This window comes from Spermophilus citellus (assembly GCF_964194105.1).
Source record: "Spermophilus citellus genome assembly, chromosome: 3".
Taxonomy (NCBI): Eukaryota; Metazoa; Chordata; class Mammalia; order Rodentia; family Sciuridae; genus Spermophilus; species Spermophilus citellus.
In genome coordinates this window covers 27,233,796-27,250,089 of record NC_138184.1, presented here as the reverse complement: position 1 = coordinate 27,250,089, position 16,294 = coordinate 27,233,796, and positions in this window count along the sequence as shown.

Here is a 16,294-nt window from a genome sequence, read left to right as displayed (position 1 = left end):
ACAACATATCTTCTTATTGATTCTCATTTTTAAAAAAGTTAAGGATCATGGTAACAAATGTTGCTGAGGTTATAGAGCAATGGTATATTCATATATTGCTGAAAACATGAAAATTATATAAGCATTTCCACAAAAGAACTGACATTTCCCTTTTAACATAAATATATTCTACAACCCAATTGTACTACTAGCTATATATAGTGTTAAAACTCTTGAAAACATGCATTTTGAGAATCTACTGGAATGTTCAAAGCAATTAAATAGAAATAGCCAAAATATCCCACGAGAACAAAATGGATTAGCAAATCATAGTGAATAAGAAAAATGATACAAAGATATAAAAATAAAACTGAATGGCATACACATCAACACAAATGAAACTCTGAAAAAATTATATCAAGCAAATTCACATACTAGAAGAATATAGTCAGTGTCATTCAGTGTAAGCACAAAACTAAAGTCAGTTTCTTGGCAAAAGCTGACCAAAATTTAGCATAAGTTTATAAACATATGGGCTAAAATCATAAAGAAAATTAAAAAATGTTAAAACAAAATTTAACAGATTGATAATTTGAGAGGGAGGGTGTAGGACAAAATTAAGGAGGGACATGCATGATGATTCTAAGATCCAATATTTTTTTTTTCTTTATCAGAAGGGTAAACATAGAAATGTTCATTTTATTTTATTATCTGGAAAATTTACCATGACAGAAATGGTGGAAAAAAAATTAAAAACCACCAATACAGACCAGGTTCAGATAAATTAGAAATTTAAATACACTCCATCCTTAAAACGAAAGATAATGTCAACAATTAAAAAGTTTCCTGAAGAAGGAATATTAACAAAATATTTTATAAAAACCAGCTTAACCTAAATAATGAACTCTAAAAGACAGTGTAAACTGTAATAACGTAGAAACCCAACCAAATATGAATCTTGGTACAAAAATATTTACCAAAACATTAGCACACAACAACTAATAGCAGTTTTTCCTTACAATAAAGAATGGTTAAATGTTTGATAGTCTATTAAAATATATCAGCAGATTAATAAATCAAAGGAGAAATTATGATTATAGCAATAAGTGACGAAAAGTCAATTAAACGAAGAAAAATAAGAAAAAATTTTAATGGAATTGGAAATTACCATTTCCTTAATGAAAAGAGTAAATGAAATTAAGTGTTGAATGTTCATTTGCAGCATTCTCAGATGGAATAAGACTGGTTTGCTCATCCTTACCATGCTGACCTACTGTCATCCAAGGCCAGTTTTTGTCAGTCTGTCTTTATTCTCCCTGTGGCATGCTGCTTATGCAAGGAGTCTTTCTAGACATATTCTTTCCTAGTCACTTCCTATTCATTTTAAGTAAGCTCTTTATTTTAAAATAATTTTAGATGTACAGAAAAGTGCTGAGAGTATAGAGTTCCCACTTACTCACCCTCTTCTCACACAAACGTGGTATATTTGTCACAATTAATCTGTATTGGAGGATTATTATTAACACTTTATTCAGATATCTTTTTTTTTTGGGGGGGGGGGTAGTACTGGAGATTGAATTCAGCAGCAGCCACTGAGCCACATCCCCAGCCCTATTTTGTATTTCATTTAGAGACAGGGTCTCACTGAGCTGCTTAGCACCTCGCTTTTGCTAAGTCTGGCTTTAAACTCTCAATCCTCCTGCCTCAGCCTCCAGAGCTGCTGGGATTACAGGTGTGCACCACTGTGCCTTATTTTTTGTTACTGAATTTTTTTCCACTCCAGAATGCCATTATGCATATGCCATGTCACATTGAGTTCAGGTGTCCCCGTAGCCTCTTCAGGCCTTCCTTATTTTTTATGACATTGACAGTTTGAGGAGTATTGGCCAGGCATCTGACGTTGTTCTCATGCATAACTAAACTGAGGTTCTGAGTTTTGTGGTGGAAGACCACCAAGGGCCCTTATCCTGGTATATAGAAGTACTCGCTATCAACATGCCTTATTTGTTGAGATTGACCGTGATCACCTGACCATGGTAGCATTTGTCATGTTTTCCCAGTTTGCAGTTTCTTTTTCCTTCTCTTTCCAATACTGTGTTTTTTTGTTTGTTTGTTTGTTTGTTTGTTTGCAGGAAAAATATCATGTGCAGCCCACACTTCTAGAGAGTTCATCTTCATTTCCTTGAGGGCAGGGTATCTCTAAACATAAATTATATGGGATTCTTCACAACAAAGTTATCCATATATTCCTTCTTGTTTATTTCCTGGGTTATTGATTTATATCAGTGTTACTCATGGGTATTTATTTCATACTCTTATTATGAGTAAATGTTATTTTATTGCTCAAGTGGTTCCAGCTTTGATCATTGACAACTCTTTCAGTGGAGTCCACTGTCAATTTTATATTTTATATTCTTTGTGGGTTGTGAAGATTTCTTTTTGTTAGTTTTTAAGGTTTTGAACACTTTTTTTTTTTTAACAAGACGCTCCAGTTTCATTTTGTATGATTTCTGGCCCAGCCTAGTGTTAGCCCTTTCTCCAAGTAGCCCTGATTCCTTTTATTAGAGAATGGTATTAGAAACTAGGATCTTGGGGCTGGGGATGTGGCTCAAGCGGTAGCGTGCTTGCCTGGCATGCGTGCGGCCCGGGTTCGATCCTCAGCACCACATACCAACAAAGATGTTGTGTCCGCCGAGAACTAAAAAATAAATATTAAAAATTCTCTCTCTCTCTCTCTCCTCTCTCACTCTCTCACTCTCTCTTTAAAAAAAAAAAAAAAAAAAGAAACTAGGATCTTGGTGCTATGTGGCCCATTCAATTAGTTCATAGATAAGCTGCATATTTACTCTATGTCCATGCTTTATACATTAAAAAGTGTAAAACTTTTTGTCATACCCCAAGATCCAAATTTCTATCAAGGAGTACTAGAGATTGAACTCAGGGGTACTCAATCACTGAGCCACATCCCCAGCCCTACTTTTTGCATTTTATTCAGAGACAGGGTCTCACTGAGTTGCTTAGCACCTCGCTTTTGCTGAGGCTGGCTTTGAACTCACAATACTCCTGCCTTAGGTCCTCCAAGCCGCTGGGACTACAGGTATGTGCCACTGCACCCAGCTCAAGATCCAATTTTGCAGGGAGGGGGGGAATTGATATTACTCTTACTGAGAATGCATGTCTTAAGAATCTTAATGCAATAAAATATCAAATAAGATACATGAATGTTAAGGAATATTATTTCTTGATGATTATGATTTTATACCTATAAAATAAAACACAAGAAATTTATGTCTACAGTATATAAAAATTCTATCATGAAATTCAGATACAAATCATTTAAAAGCAGGTAGATAGGAATATATAGCCATTGCCTAATATCTGCTGACTATTGGTTTCTGGGCTCCCAACAGATACCAAAATCTCTGGGTGCTCAAGTTTATTAAAAATTTTGCATAGAACATACACATACACATACATACACATACACATATATCCTCTGGTATACATTGTCATCTCTATATTACTTATAATATCGAACATAATGTAAATTTTAATAAAGATAGATTGCATGAGAGGTTAACCATTTATTAAACAAATAAAAATGAAAAATTAGATTCCTTTCTCATTTTTTTCCCAGAAATAAATTTCAGCTGAAACCACCATTGAAAGAAAAAGGAAGGAAAGAAAGGAGGAAGACGCGAAAGAAAGATCGCTGTACTAGATGTTTAAAATGGGTACTTTTTCCACATAGTAGGAGTGGGAAAGTCCTACGTAACCTGAAACAAAATCTAGATGTTATTTCTGAGAAATGAATGCCATTTGATTATACAAAAACAAAAATTTCTTACCAAGATTAAAAAAAAAATATTCTCAAATCAAAGTGAAAAAGCAGATAAACTTAGGTAAGCCTTTTTATAATAAACAATGTTAATTAACTTGCATTAATTATCAGGAACTCTCATCAGTCAACAAGAAAAGCAAAATGATTCATTAGGAATGTGGACAGAAAATAGAATGGCTTAGGAATATATTAAGAGATAGTCAACTTATAATTTTAAATGTAGCTGGCCTGGAGGAAGAGAAACCCGCACAGAGCTGTGTTGCTACTGGGCTGTTGAGACCCTTGTTCTTCTATTTAGGGCCTCAGCTTCTTGTGGACCTGTCTAATATTTATAGTGCTTCCTACCTCCTTGTAATGACTGTCTTTTCTTGCCGCTCTGGTCCTCCCAGTCTTAATAATGACCTGATATTATTGTCCCTTACCCTGGATACACTGATTCTCTTCAGTTATCTCTTTGAATGAATATCAATTTCCTGTTAGAATCCCAATACATATACTTCTCCAGCACTATCCAAAAGAAATGTGTTATAAGCAACAAAAGCAAGTCTCAAAATAGTTTTAAATTCTCCATTGGGCATGTTAAAAAAGTAACTTGACTTAAAATTGATTTATGTGATATTTTATACTTTATTTAATTCAATATGTCCAAAATATTATCATCTCAGCATACAATTAATATTAAAATTATTGAGATTTTTTACACACTTTGTTTTTACTAAATGGAGTCTATATTTTACACATAGGGAGATTATGCCAAAGGCTCAGAGCTCATTCTCCCAAGGGCTATATAAGGACCATTTCTGAAAACAGAACTTTCTTGCGAATGTGCATAGTTTGAGCATGCCAGGCTTGCTAAGTCAACTGTTTCTTGCCCTGTAGGTTAGGAAAAATTACACAAAAATAGGAAAGAAGCAAGAAAGACTAAAATTCTAAGAGCCAGAAGAAAAATGAGGTAATAAACGTAAAATAAAATAACAGCCTTGGTCCATTTTCTACTGCTATAACTGAATACCACAGACTGAGGAATTTATAAAGAATAAAAGTCCATGAAGCTTATGGTTTTGGAGGCTGGGAGGGGCCAGATCTAGCGAAAGCCTTCTTGCTGGTAGAGACTGCAGAGCCTTAAACAGTCCAGGGTATATATACCATGGCCAGAGAGAGCACACAGGGGAGGGAGAGCCAACCCGGCTTTTCTAGCAGACATAATCTGGAGGCAGGCCATTAGCCCATGAATCTATTAATCTAGAAAGGATTAGTATATTCATGAGGGCAGATCCCTGGTGACCTAAGAACCTCTTCAAACATCCCACTTGCTCCCACCTCTTATTACCCGACAAAGAGGATTAAAACTCATGAGATTTGGTGGGGGGCATCCAAACCATAGCATCAACACACGTCTCAGTAATTAAATCTATTAAATGAATAGCCAGAGTGAATAGGGAAAAAAATACAGGGAAATGCAAGAAGGCAGACCATCAGTCAACAGCAGGCCTCCAGATGGGAGGTCTGTGCTGAGAAGAGAGATCTGGAGACACTGTCTTGCCTCATCCTCTCTCCCGGCTTCTCAGACTTGGTGCCATCTTTAGTTCTTCTAGCATCTGTCAGAAGGGCCCTACTGGGTCTGAGAAGCTGCGCTCCTCCAGAGACCTCAGCCAGCTATCAGCAGCCTGGACCCCATAGCTCTCCTATGCTCAAGTACCTACTTTCTTCTAAGGAAGCTTGCTGGCTTCCGTCATGCTTATTAACTATGTAGCACATCCACGCAGAAATCCTAGATGGAAAGTTGATGGTTTGCCGCTTGCCTAATCACCTTCATTGCCATCTTAGCCATGGTCTCGCTGTGCACCACCTGTTCTTTGTGTCCAGCGCCCCCCACCCTCCACCTTCATGCATCTACAGGAACACAGAGATTGTCCATTCAGAGCAACAAGAAGCCTAATGAACACCATGACACCGTGGAAAGGAAATGTCTAAATGCTCCCATGCTAACCTTGAAGAACGGGGAAACATGAGAGTGGCACAGGCTTTGAGAGCATGTTATGCTTCACCGCAAAGTGAAAAATGCATTTGCTGAAAGAAAACTGCCATCGTATATGAAAAGCTATCAGGGCTCTGAGTCCAATTAGAGGGGGAAAAAAATCAATAGTGATTCACTTCCTTGTTAGAGAAATTGATTTTCTTGATAAAGTTCACAATATTTTTAGAGTTTGTCTTAATCATTTTCTGGCAAAATGGCACAGTTCCAACTCTTGCAAATCATATAGTTAAATTGAGATGAGTGGTTTAGCGATGCAGGGAGTTACAAATCGATCACATCAAAGAGGACAATGCATCCCTCATAATGAGGGCAGAAAGGTACCTCCTAGTCATCCAGCACTTGCCACACACTCAGATGTTTATTTTACCTACTTTAAAAAAAAATCTGAGTAAAGATCATGGTTTTCTAGTTTTCGTTTGACTTTAATATCAAAAGGGATATTTAATTTCATTTTTTTCTTGTTCTGATAAATTAAACCGTGTTCTTGCATTTTGAAGACCTCAGTGTGAGTTTCAGGTCTCTCTCCCTCTCTCTTTTGCAGGTTGCATGACCTTGAGAAAATCATTTCATGCCTCTGAATTGTTCCTTTTGAAAACAGATTATACTTCCTGTTGCGTGTGCTTGATATATATAGGGCTGTTATGGTTTAGATATGAGGTGTCCCACAAAAGCTCATGTGACACAATGCAAGAACACTCAGAGGTGAAATAATTAGATTATGAGAGTTGTAACCTGATGGGTGGATTAATCTACTGAAGGATTGATTAGCTGGGTGGTAACTATAGGCAGGTAGATCGTGGCTATAGGAAGTAGGTCACTGGGGACATGACTTTGGGGCTTATATATTGTCCCTGGTGAGCAGAGCTCTGGAATCTTCCAATTATGGACTGAACATGTAAAACTGTGAACCAAAATAAACTTTTTTTCCCCTACATTGTTCTTGTCAGGTTTTTTTGTTTTGTTTTGTTGTTGTTGTTGTTGTTATTGTTTTTTACAGACACAAAAAGACTGACTAAAACAGTGGCTATACAACAATTATATGTAATTCAACAATTACATTGCAGACCCTGACCCAAGGACATCAACTCATTTAACCCTCACAATCATCCAACAGAAAAGCAACTGCTATCATTGTGTTTCATAGATGAGGACACAGGGACTTAGAGAATTTCCAGTACTTTGCCCAGTCTTAACTCTTAATCACCATACTCCTAGAATCATCCCCCTGAATCTGCCTCTGCTTTCTAGTTCTAAATAGCAAAAGCTTTCATACAGATGTGACTCACCTTTTGTCTAAAACTTGCCATTGTTCTTTTCTTCACAAATATCTCAGCAAATAAACTACTAACCTCCCCTACTCTTTCTGCCAAAATATCTTCATCCTGCTAGAAAAGTGGAGCTGTCAACATGTTAAATCAGTTATAGGGTTTTTGGAGTTCTCCCTCCCTGAGTAAAGAATTAAAAGATTCTTTCCTTGACCAAATAAAAGTAGTCATAATTAACATCAATATAAAGGTTGATTAACATCAGTAACAAAAGGTTGACATGATGGTTAATTTTATGTGTCATTTTGATTGGGCTAAGGGATGCCCAGATAACTGATATATCATTATTTCTGGGTATATCTTTGAGGGTATTTCCAGAGGAGGTTAGCATCAGTAGACAGAATAAACAAGATTACCCTCACCAATATGGGAAGGCATCTTCCAATCTGTTGAGGTCCTGAATAGAAAAAAATTGGCAGAGAAAGGCTACATTGTCTCTTTTCTTGAATTGAGACACCGGACTTCTATCATTGGACATCAGAAGCCCTGGTTCTCAGAACTTTGGACTCCAGGATTTATATCAGTGCCTCTCTTGTCTCCACGCATACACCATTTTTGGTTCTGTTTCTCTGTTGAACTCTGTCTAATTTAGTTGGTGTTTCCAGATGAAGCAGATATATGAAATGAATACTGCCAATCCCCTAATCCCTAACCCACCACCCATGAAAGATCGGACCACTCTGGTCTAAGAAACCATCATCAGTTGCCTCAGGCAGGCATTGCTGAGAGCCATTGCCAAGTAGGAGTGACGCATGGCATGACCCAGGTCATTTGCAGTGACATTGCTTGAAAGGTGACCTTGCTCAAGGACCAGGGCAGATCCCGGTTTAGGGCTCTCCTTGGGTTTAGGGTGGTTCCAGGTTTAAGGTGTATCCTGCTGGGAAATAGGGCGTATCCTGCTGCCTCAGGGCACGGCTCGTTGAGTTCTCGTGGGATTCAGAGAGTATTTTGGGATGCAGAGCCCAGTGGAAGCATGGGATTTCCCCAGAACGTGTGTGTAAAGTGCCGGTGACAGTTCGAGAATAAAGAGTTGCTGTTTGAATCTACAAGGTGTGTGGTGGCTGGTGATTTTGTGCCCAGCCAGACTGCGGCAAGGCATGAGAGAATTATCTCACTTACCATTTTGGAGAGTTCAATGTCACAGTGAGCAATGAAGCAGAACAAAGAGAGGGCCAAAGACGACACTGATAAGCAATATGGGGAATGGGTTAGCTACATTGCTGCAAAGGAGAGGTGGTCACATCAAGACTATGTTTGAAGCGGCCAGGACATAGACTGTAGCAGGAATCTTGTCTTATTAATTACTATATACCCAGTACCCAGTACAGTGTCTGGTAATGCCTCGAGGAACATTTGCAGCATGAATATCTACTTGACCTAAAAGATAACAATGACATTCAATTCTAAGCAGAAACAGGAAATTGCAAATTCCAAATCAGATAGTTTCAAGAGCTGCTATGGATCCTGACTTCTAAGAGTTAGATTCTGCTAGGACTTTGAGTGCAACCAGAACTTTTGAGTTGACATTGAAGAACTCTTTGAGCAGATAGAGCCAAACTGGGTGTTTATTTAGAGTAATTGAGAAGAAATTGGAGAAGAGTAACAGCAGTCACTAGAAATCAAATACTGGCCAACTCCTTATAATACACAATTAAAACTCCTGCTTTTAGAGATAATTAAACTAGCTTCTTGTGTAATTGAATTCTAAGTCACTCTGCTCTCAGATGAGCTCTAAAATCTCTTGAGAAGATACACATTTGTTGTGAGATATCCCATCAGGAGAGCCCAGGTAACCTGGGTGGTAGCCTTCATTGACTGCAGATTTATCACAAGGTCCTGTGTAAGCCAATGTTTTCTAAAGTTCATCTATGGGGCTCTATTCTAGAAAATACTCTATGGATGGAAAAAATATTCTAGGTGTTTTATATATATATATATATATATATATATATATATATATATATATATTAGGTGTTTTATATATATATATATATTAGGTTATATTACATGAATATTCTATTCATGTAATATAACCTAGTAGCATCCCAAAGTGTAAGAGAACAAGTAATAGACTAAAAGTCAGATAATTTTGAGTCCTGATCCTAAGTCCTAAATACAAATTGCTAAATGTTACTTTACAGGCCTGGGTTTTCACTGTTATAACACCTACCACAGCAAAACTTTGAGTGATTTAAATAAGATGCTATATCGGGAAATTTTGTTGTAAATAATGAAATATTACACAAATGCTAAGTGTTATCATAATTAATTCACTTCTTTCAACATGGAATATGAGAAATAGTTTTCCAATCACATATTTGTCACTCTTGTCATTCATAAAACACTCTTTAAAGACAAGCTGTAACCCTGAACCATGGTGCATAACTGTAATCCTAGCAGTTTGGGAGTCTGAGGCAGGAGGATTGCAAGTTCAAAGCCAGCCTCAGCAACTTAGGGAGGCCCTAAGCAATTTAGTGAGACCCTGTCTCAAAATAAAATATAAAAGGCTGGGGTTGTGGCTCAGAGGTGAATACCCTACTGGGTTTTAACCAGGAAGAAAGAAAGAGAAGAGGAAAGGGAAGGAGAAGGGGAAGGGGAGGGAAGAAGAAAGGAAAGAAAGAAAGACTACATGCACAGCACAATAATTGAGCCCATTAAAGGCTTTTCTGCTTTATAATCAAATGACATAATTTTCATTCACTCTTGACATTTTAAGTTACTGTCCTAAAAACCTAATTTTACAAACCCCACAAGTGCTATTTGAGACTAATATTTAATTTAAACGTATGCATAAGCCTACATTTGTTCCAACAAATTGATGTACCCACATACCTGCAAATGGAGAATTGTGTTCCCACATTCTGCACGTCTTACCTTTTTATTCTTGACTGGTCTAGTCATTACCTGTTTTTTTTTCTTTTGTTGCTATTATGTTTCATAGTCCCTATACATATTCTAAAACATGGATATTTCACTACTGTGTGACACACTAAGATTGAAAATTCAGCATGATAGAAATCTCTTTCTAGACTTGAGGAGTGTAAAGTTCAAAATGCCATCAGGAATCTGACTCTGTGCCAGGTGTGGTGGTGCGTGCCTTTAATCCCAGTGGTGTGGGAGGCTAAGACAGAAAAATCAAGAATTCAAAGCCAGCCCCAGGAACTTAGTGGGGCCCTAAACAACTCAGCAAGTTCCTATCTCTAAATAAAATAATAAAAAGGGCTGGAGATGTGGCTAAGAGGTTAAGCACTCCTGGTTTCAATTCCTGATGAAAGAAAGAAAGAAAGAAAGAAAGAAAGAAAGAAAGGAAGGAAGGAAGGAAGGAAGGAAGGAAGGAAGGAAGGAAGGAAGGAAGGAAGGAAGGAAGGAAGGATCGATCTTCTGTGTTGAGTGTGTGTATGCACACACATGTGCAACAGAAAACCATGATCCAAAAGCCAAATCCTGATTTTTCCTTCTGTTTTTAGATAGCCTGAATGATAAGAATAGTTTATATATTTTTTAATGTTTGTGAGGAGGGAGAAAAATATTTCAGGACAAAGGAAAGTTACATGAAGTTCAAATTTTAATGTCTTCAAATTTCATTACCATGTAGCCACACCTGTTTACATAATATCTCTGTCTGCTTTCTTGACACAGCAGCAGAATTAATTGAGTAGTGGTGACAGAGACTCTATGGCCTAAAATATTTACTCTCTGACCCTTCATAGAAAAGGAGGTTTGTTGATCTCTGTTGTATGCTTATACTCTAATACAACATGCATGAGAAAATAGTTACTCTACTGTGTAGACACCTGAGGACTAAGTCATTTTTGAGAATAACTTAATTGGCCTTTCAATTTTTCTTATGCTAGAAGGTGATATGGTTTAGTGCAAATCTCAGGGCTTTGGGCTAGGGGTGAAACTACCTCTAGTTTTACCACTCGTCTGTCCTTGAATAAGTCATTCGAATATTCTCATTCTCAATTTTCTTATCCATGAAATAGAACTCACATGAATTTCAACCAGCGCTTGCCACAGAGTTGTCTCCTGATAAAATGTCAGTTTGCTTTCTTAGCATCCCAGCAAGGACTTTGGACCATTAACCACAAAACACTTGAAAAGCACAGAGCAGACAAGCCCTTAGCCTGCTTCCTGCAGCCGATTCTCAGCACTTCTCAGGTTTGGCTGACAGAAAAAATAATACGCGTTAGACAAATCCTTTGGCTTAGCCTTTCCTTCTTGTAGACAATTATCTAACTGGACATGCTTCTCGCTGAAAATGTGCTTAAATGGTACAGCTCCAGCCGGCATCCTCTGACAGTCCTCCTCAGAGGGAGAACCCTGAAGCACAGTGCCTCATGTGGGGAAGAGGTAGAAGGTTGGGGGGCACAACTGGAGAGTTTGTCTTCTAACTGTTTCAACAAATCAACCAATGACAGGAGCACTCCATGGCTGCTCCAACTTGCCCAGGGCGGTAAACATGATGAACAGACAAGCTGGGCCTGGTCCCTCAGCTCAAGTACCTTACACCTTCACCAGTTTCATTACTTATGATTGCATTACCTTGGAGCCCCAGGGGGATGCTGTGGTACCTCACTCAGGTCCTCTTTATCAGGATGGCAAGAACATTCCCCCAACTTCTGGGAGAAATGGATGCTACAGGACACTGGTCAGGAGAACAGTCTTTGGACAGAAACATGTGGTTCTGCGTCTACACTCATCATTCAGGAGCAGCCCAGAGCCAACATATAACAGATAGAGGTCTGCAACAGCTCGCCGCCACCATGGCAGGACAACTCTGCATAGCTCTTTGTACTCCAGAGCCTCCTTCCATTGTCTCCAGCAGATCAGGCCCAAACTAGATTTTTCCCAATATCATATACTTGCTCAGTTTCTTTGCCTTTCCTATCTCTAAGCTTCAGTTTCTCCCTCATAGTTTTCTGAACTGAAAAGGGCTTTCTCATTATATCTTGTTCTTGGCTTCTAAGAAACTGAACCTAAGTCACCCCTCTGGGTTCCCAAAGGAGCACAGGACTGTATCCCAAAGGGGCATGCTCCTCCTCTGAGTCAGACTAGACATGACTGCCTGTCACCCTCATGGAGGTAATGGCTTGGCCAAACCGACCTGGAGGACAGGCCCAGGGAAGGACTTGTGAGCAGGGGGTGAGCCCACCCCTACTTCACCACCCCCACACACACACACATATACACACACATGCTGAGGGAAACTGGCTGCCCAGCTTGTCTAATCCATGCCTCCTCAGGGACTGTGGCTGGCCAGGACCCAGTGCCCAACACTGGTAAACACCAAAGTGGCTTGAAAGCTGGCACAAAGGGAAACATGGCCCTAGGCAAGATGAGAGTCAGGATAGCAGGAAATTTAAAGCAGGCTGGGGATGAGATGGATGCTTACAGAGATTGAACAGTCCGCCTCCCTGCCACAATGCTATCTGGCTTGAAGAAGTGAAGGAGCAGCACTAATGCACTAACCTGATTAGTGAGGAGCTGTGCCAAACCCACAGGGAGCGCCATAGGACTCCAGAGAGAGGAGGGAGACCAAATGGTGAACAGCAAGGGGACCACGATGACTGGGAGGTGCAAGCCACATCCATGCCAGCCTTCTGTCACCAGCCCCCGTCAGGGTGTCAGTGATTGCCTGGGCTGTGGTCACCTGGGCTGGAATAGTCATGAATAAGCCCAAAGGTTAGACTCTGCTGGATTAAGTGAATTTTGCTTCGGTGGCTTCAGGCCGATTAAGCAGTCAGGGAATAGAGGAAGTTTAAAGAAGATGAAAGGGAAGCTCAGGAAGCAGTCTGTCATAGTAAAAGGAATTAAGTCCGCAGAGCCAAATGGAGCTATCCCTGCAAAATAGGAACACAGGGCAATGGCAATTGAATTGAAGTCAGGTGGGACAAGAAGGAAGAAGTCAATTTAAAGGGTCCTCTGGCTTCACTGAGAGAAGAGGAATTGAGGAAGGGGCCACTTAGCAGAATAAACTATGAAAATTGGCATGGCTTTAGGTGCTTGTCGTGATTTTTACCCCTTATATTTGTAAAAGGAATTCCCATTTAAAAACTGTATACAATAGGCTTTAAATGGGAATGAAAGAACTTTCTGGGAGGTGAAAATATTCTATATATTAATGGGGCATATTGATTACCTAAGGTCAATATTTGTCAAAAGTCATCTATCTACCTATGTACTTGAAATATGTAAATATTATTGCCTCTAACTTACACATCCATAAATTCTTTTTTTTAAAAAATTATATAATAACTATTTTGGTTATGTAATAGTAAATGTTTATTTTGCCTTAATCAAATAATCAGTTACAGTGTAAGTTACATCCCTCTCTTTGCAGGTAGCAAATTTTGGCCCTGAGGTTGCAGATTTATAAGGATTATAGTGGTAGCTAATTGAGTTTAACAAAGTTAATTTTCAAAGGTATCAGAATTTTCTCGGGTGAAAATATAACATTTTTACTTTATAGTAGTAATCTGTTTTCTGAAACTTCTTTGTGAAACCAATGTGTTTACAAGAAAAAAAAATGGTTGTGATGTTTGCAAAAGGTATGTGAGAGAATTTTGAAAATTCTAAATTTTTTTATCACTTCCAATATGCCATACAGTCCTCAAGTGGACTGAATTGTTATGGGCACAAGGAAATAAACAAGAAATCATTATTATTTAAATTGTATATTCTACTAACGGATTCTGTGTGTTTCCTGTAATTATTCCTTATTTCAAGCGTAAGTTTGTTTTGAGAACAGGTTTGCTGGGCCAAAGCTAAGAGATGGGAAGAGGATATAGATTAATAAATATCATCGTACACTAGCTATCAAAATGACTTCCCCCAAATGACTTTGAGAAGGAATCTGCTTTACCTTTCAACCTATTTTAGAACTTCTTATTGAGATCACAGATCCTGTGGCCTCCCCGGTTAAGGGTGATTTTTAAAAAGTTAGATTTCAAACACAAATTGGAAAACTTTTCTGTGTTTGGAGGCTGAATACTTTCTATTCTCATAGAAACCAATAAATTAAAAGGTGTTGAAAATATGCATCTAATAAAACTTGGAAAGCTTCTATTAAGAAATCCTTTATCTTAGGATCCGATTTGGAGTGGGAAAATATTTGGCATGTTGTTATTTCTTCATGAGTATTAATCTGTTAAAAGTAAAGTTACAGCAGAATATAAACTTGGAGTGCCCTGACATTTATTCCATTTTTAATGAAATGTTTACTTCTGCTGCTTCTCTGAGGAGGTATATTAGTTGAGATCTTCCAGAGAAACACAACCAATAGAATGTATGTGTGTGTGTGTGTGAAGATCTAGATGATAAACATAGAAAAGGATTTATTTTAAGAAATTAGCTCCTATGATTATAGGAGCTTGGCAAATCTAAAATCTGCAGGGTAGACTGGTAAGCTGAAGATCAAGGGAAAGTTGTAATTCAAGTCCAGAAAACATCAGCTGGCAGAATGCTTTGTCACTCAAGGGAGTCGATCTTTTTCTGTTAAGTCCTTCAATTGATTGGATGAGGCTTACCCACATAATGGAAGTAAATTGCTTTAATCAAATTCTACAGATTTCAATGTTACTCTCATCTTCAAAAACTTTTACAGCATCTATAATGATATTTGAGCAACATATCCTGATTCTGTGGCCAAGCCAAGTTAATATATAAAATTATCTATCACAGGTGTGTTAGGAGGAGGTATGATACATTCTATGATGTACAAAAAAATATGACTGGGAATTACAAGTACTGATGTTGGGCAGTATCTATGTGTAAAGTAAATGTGAAGCAGAGTTGATACATACCCACTTGTGCTTGCAATGTGGGTGAGATGTTTCTAGCCGATTACTGCTCGGTCAATACCATCAGGGTCATAAAGAGCTATAAATTGTATTATAAAAACATTCTTAGTGGAAGTTTTCCTTTTAATGTCAAACATTTCTCAGTTGGATAATAATAGTTCTATTTTCTGATACTTTTGAATTTAGAGACTTCAGCATTGTTAAACTTTATGTACTCATTACTTTATATATCTCAGGGCTTCTAAGAAGTTGCAATTCAATACCAGTCTGCAATTAAGATTTTTAAAAGTTGACCCTGATACCAGCTGAAAACAGAAGAATGTAACTCAGTGGTAGGGCAATTGCTGAACATGTGCAAGGCCCTGGGTTGGATTGCCATCAAGAAAGAAAGAGGAGAAGACAAGGAAGGAGAGGAGGAATGGAGAGGAGAAGGGGTAACAGTTTCAGAGCCCTGGAGTCAGATGAGGCCAAGAATCTGCAATAGTGCATTGAGACATGTCCAACAGAGTCTAGGCTTTACACCATTCAGATCTGCTCATGCTTCTCTGCTGGTTATCTGGTTTATCTTCTGTGACACTTAGGACTTCCCTCTATTTTTTTGATGTATATTAGTATAATGATATTATAATTTCTTCCCTTAAAAAATGCAGTTAAGTTGACTTCATTATTATCAGGCTCAATAGCTTCAGGCAACAGCATTAATGGGGAAAAGCTCCCATCCCTGTTGCTACAAGCACACCCAAGGCCCAAACTCACACTTATCACTGTTCTTCCTCACCACACATTCCAAATGCCTTTAACCCCACTTCAGAACCTTAGCTGGGGTTAACTGCTTACCTAGTGGAAAGAACCAGGACTTCATCCAAAAGGTGTTTGAGAATTTAGTTGTCTTACTCTCTTCAGGAAGTGTTTACCTGTTTCTCCACTTACCATGAACATAAAAGTACCAAGAAATACAACAGTGAGTCCCCTCAATTCTGGACATAATCCACTCAATCCAGCCATCATAGCAGCAACCGCAGCTTCCCACAGAAAATAGGATTGAGTATGCCTACCAATTTGACTCTTTGCAGAAGAAACAAAGAACAACATAAAGGAGACTGGTAAATCCAAATTATGAGTCATATGATAGACTTCCCCCCCACCCCGCCAAAAAAGTTATGATAAATTTCAAACATACCAAAAGTTTGTCATGATTCTATAATGAACATCTGTGTAACTGCACCCTAGTTTCTACCATTAGCATTTACTGATGTTACTTTATGACATTTTTATCCTTCAATTCTCTACATATCTGTATTAGTTTACT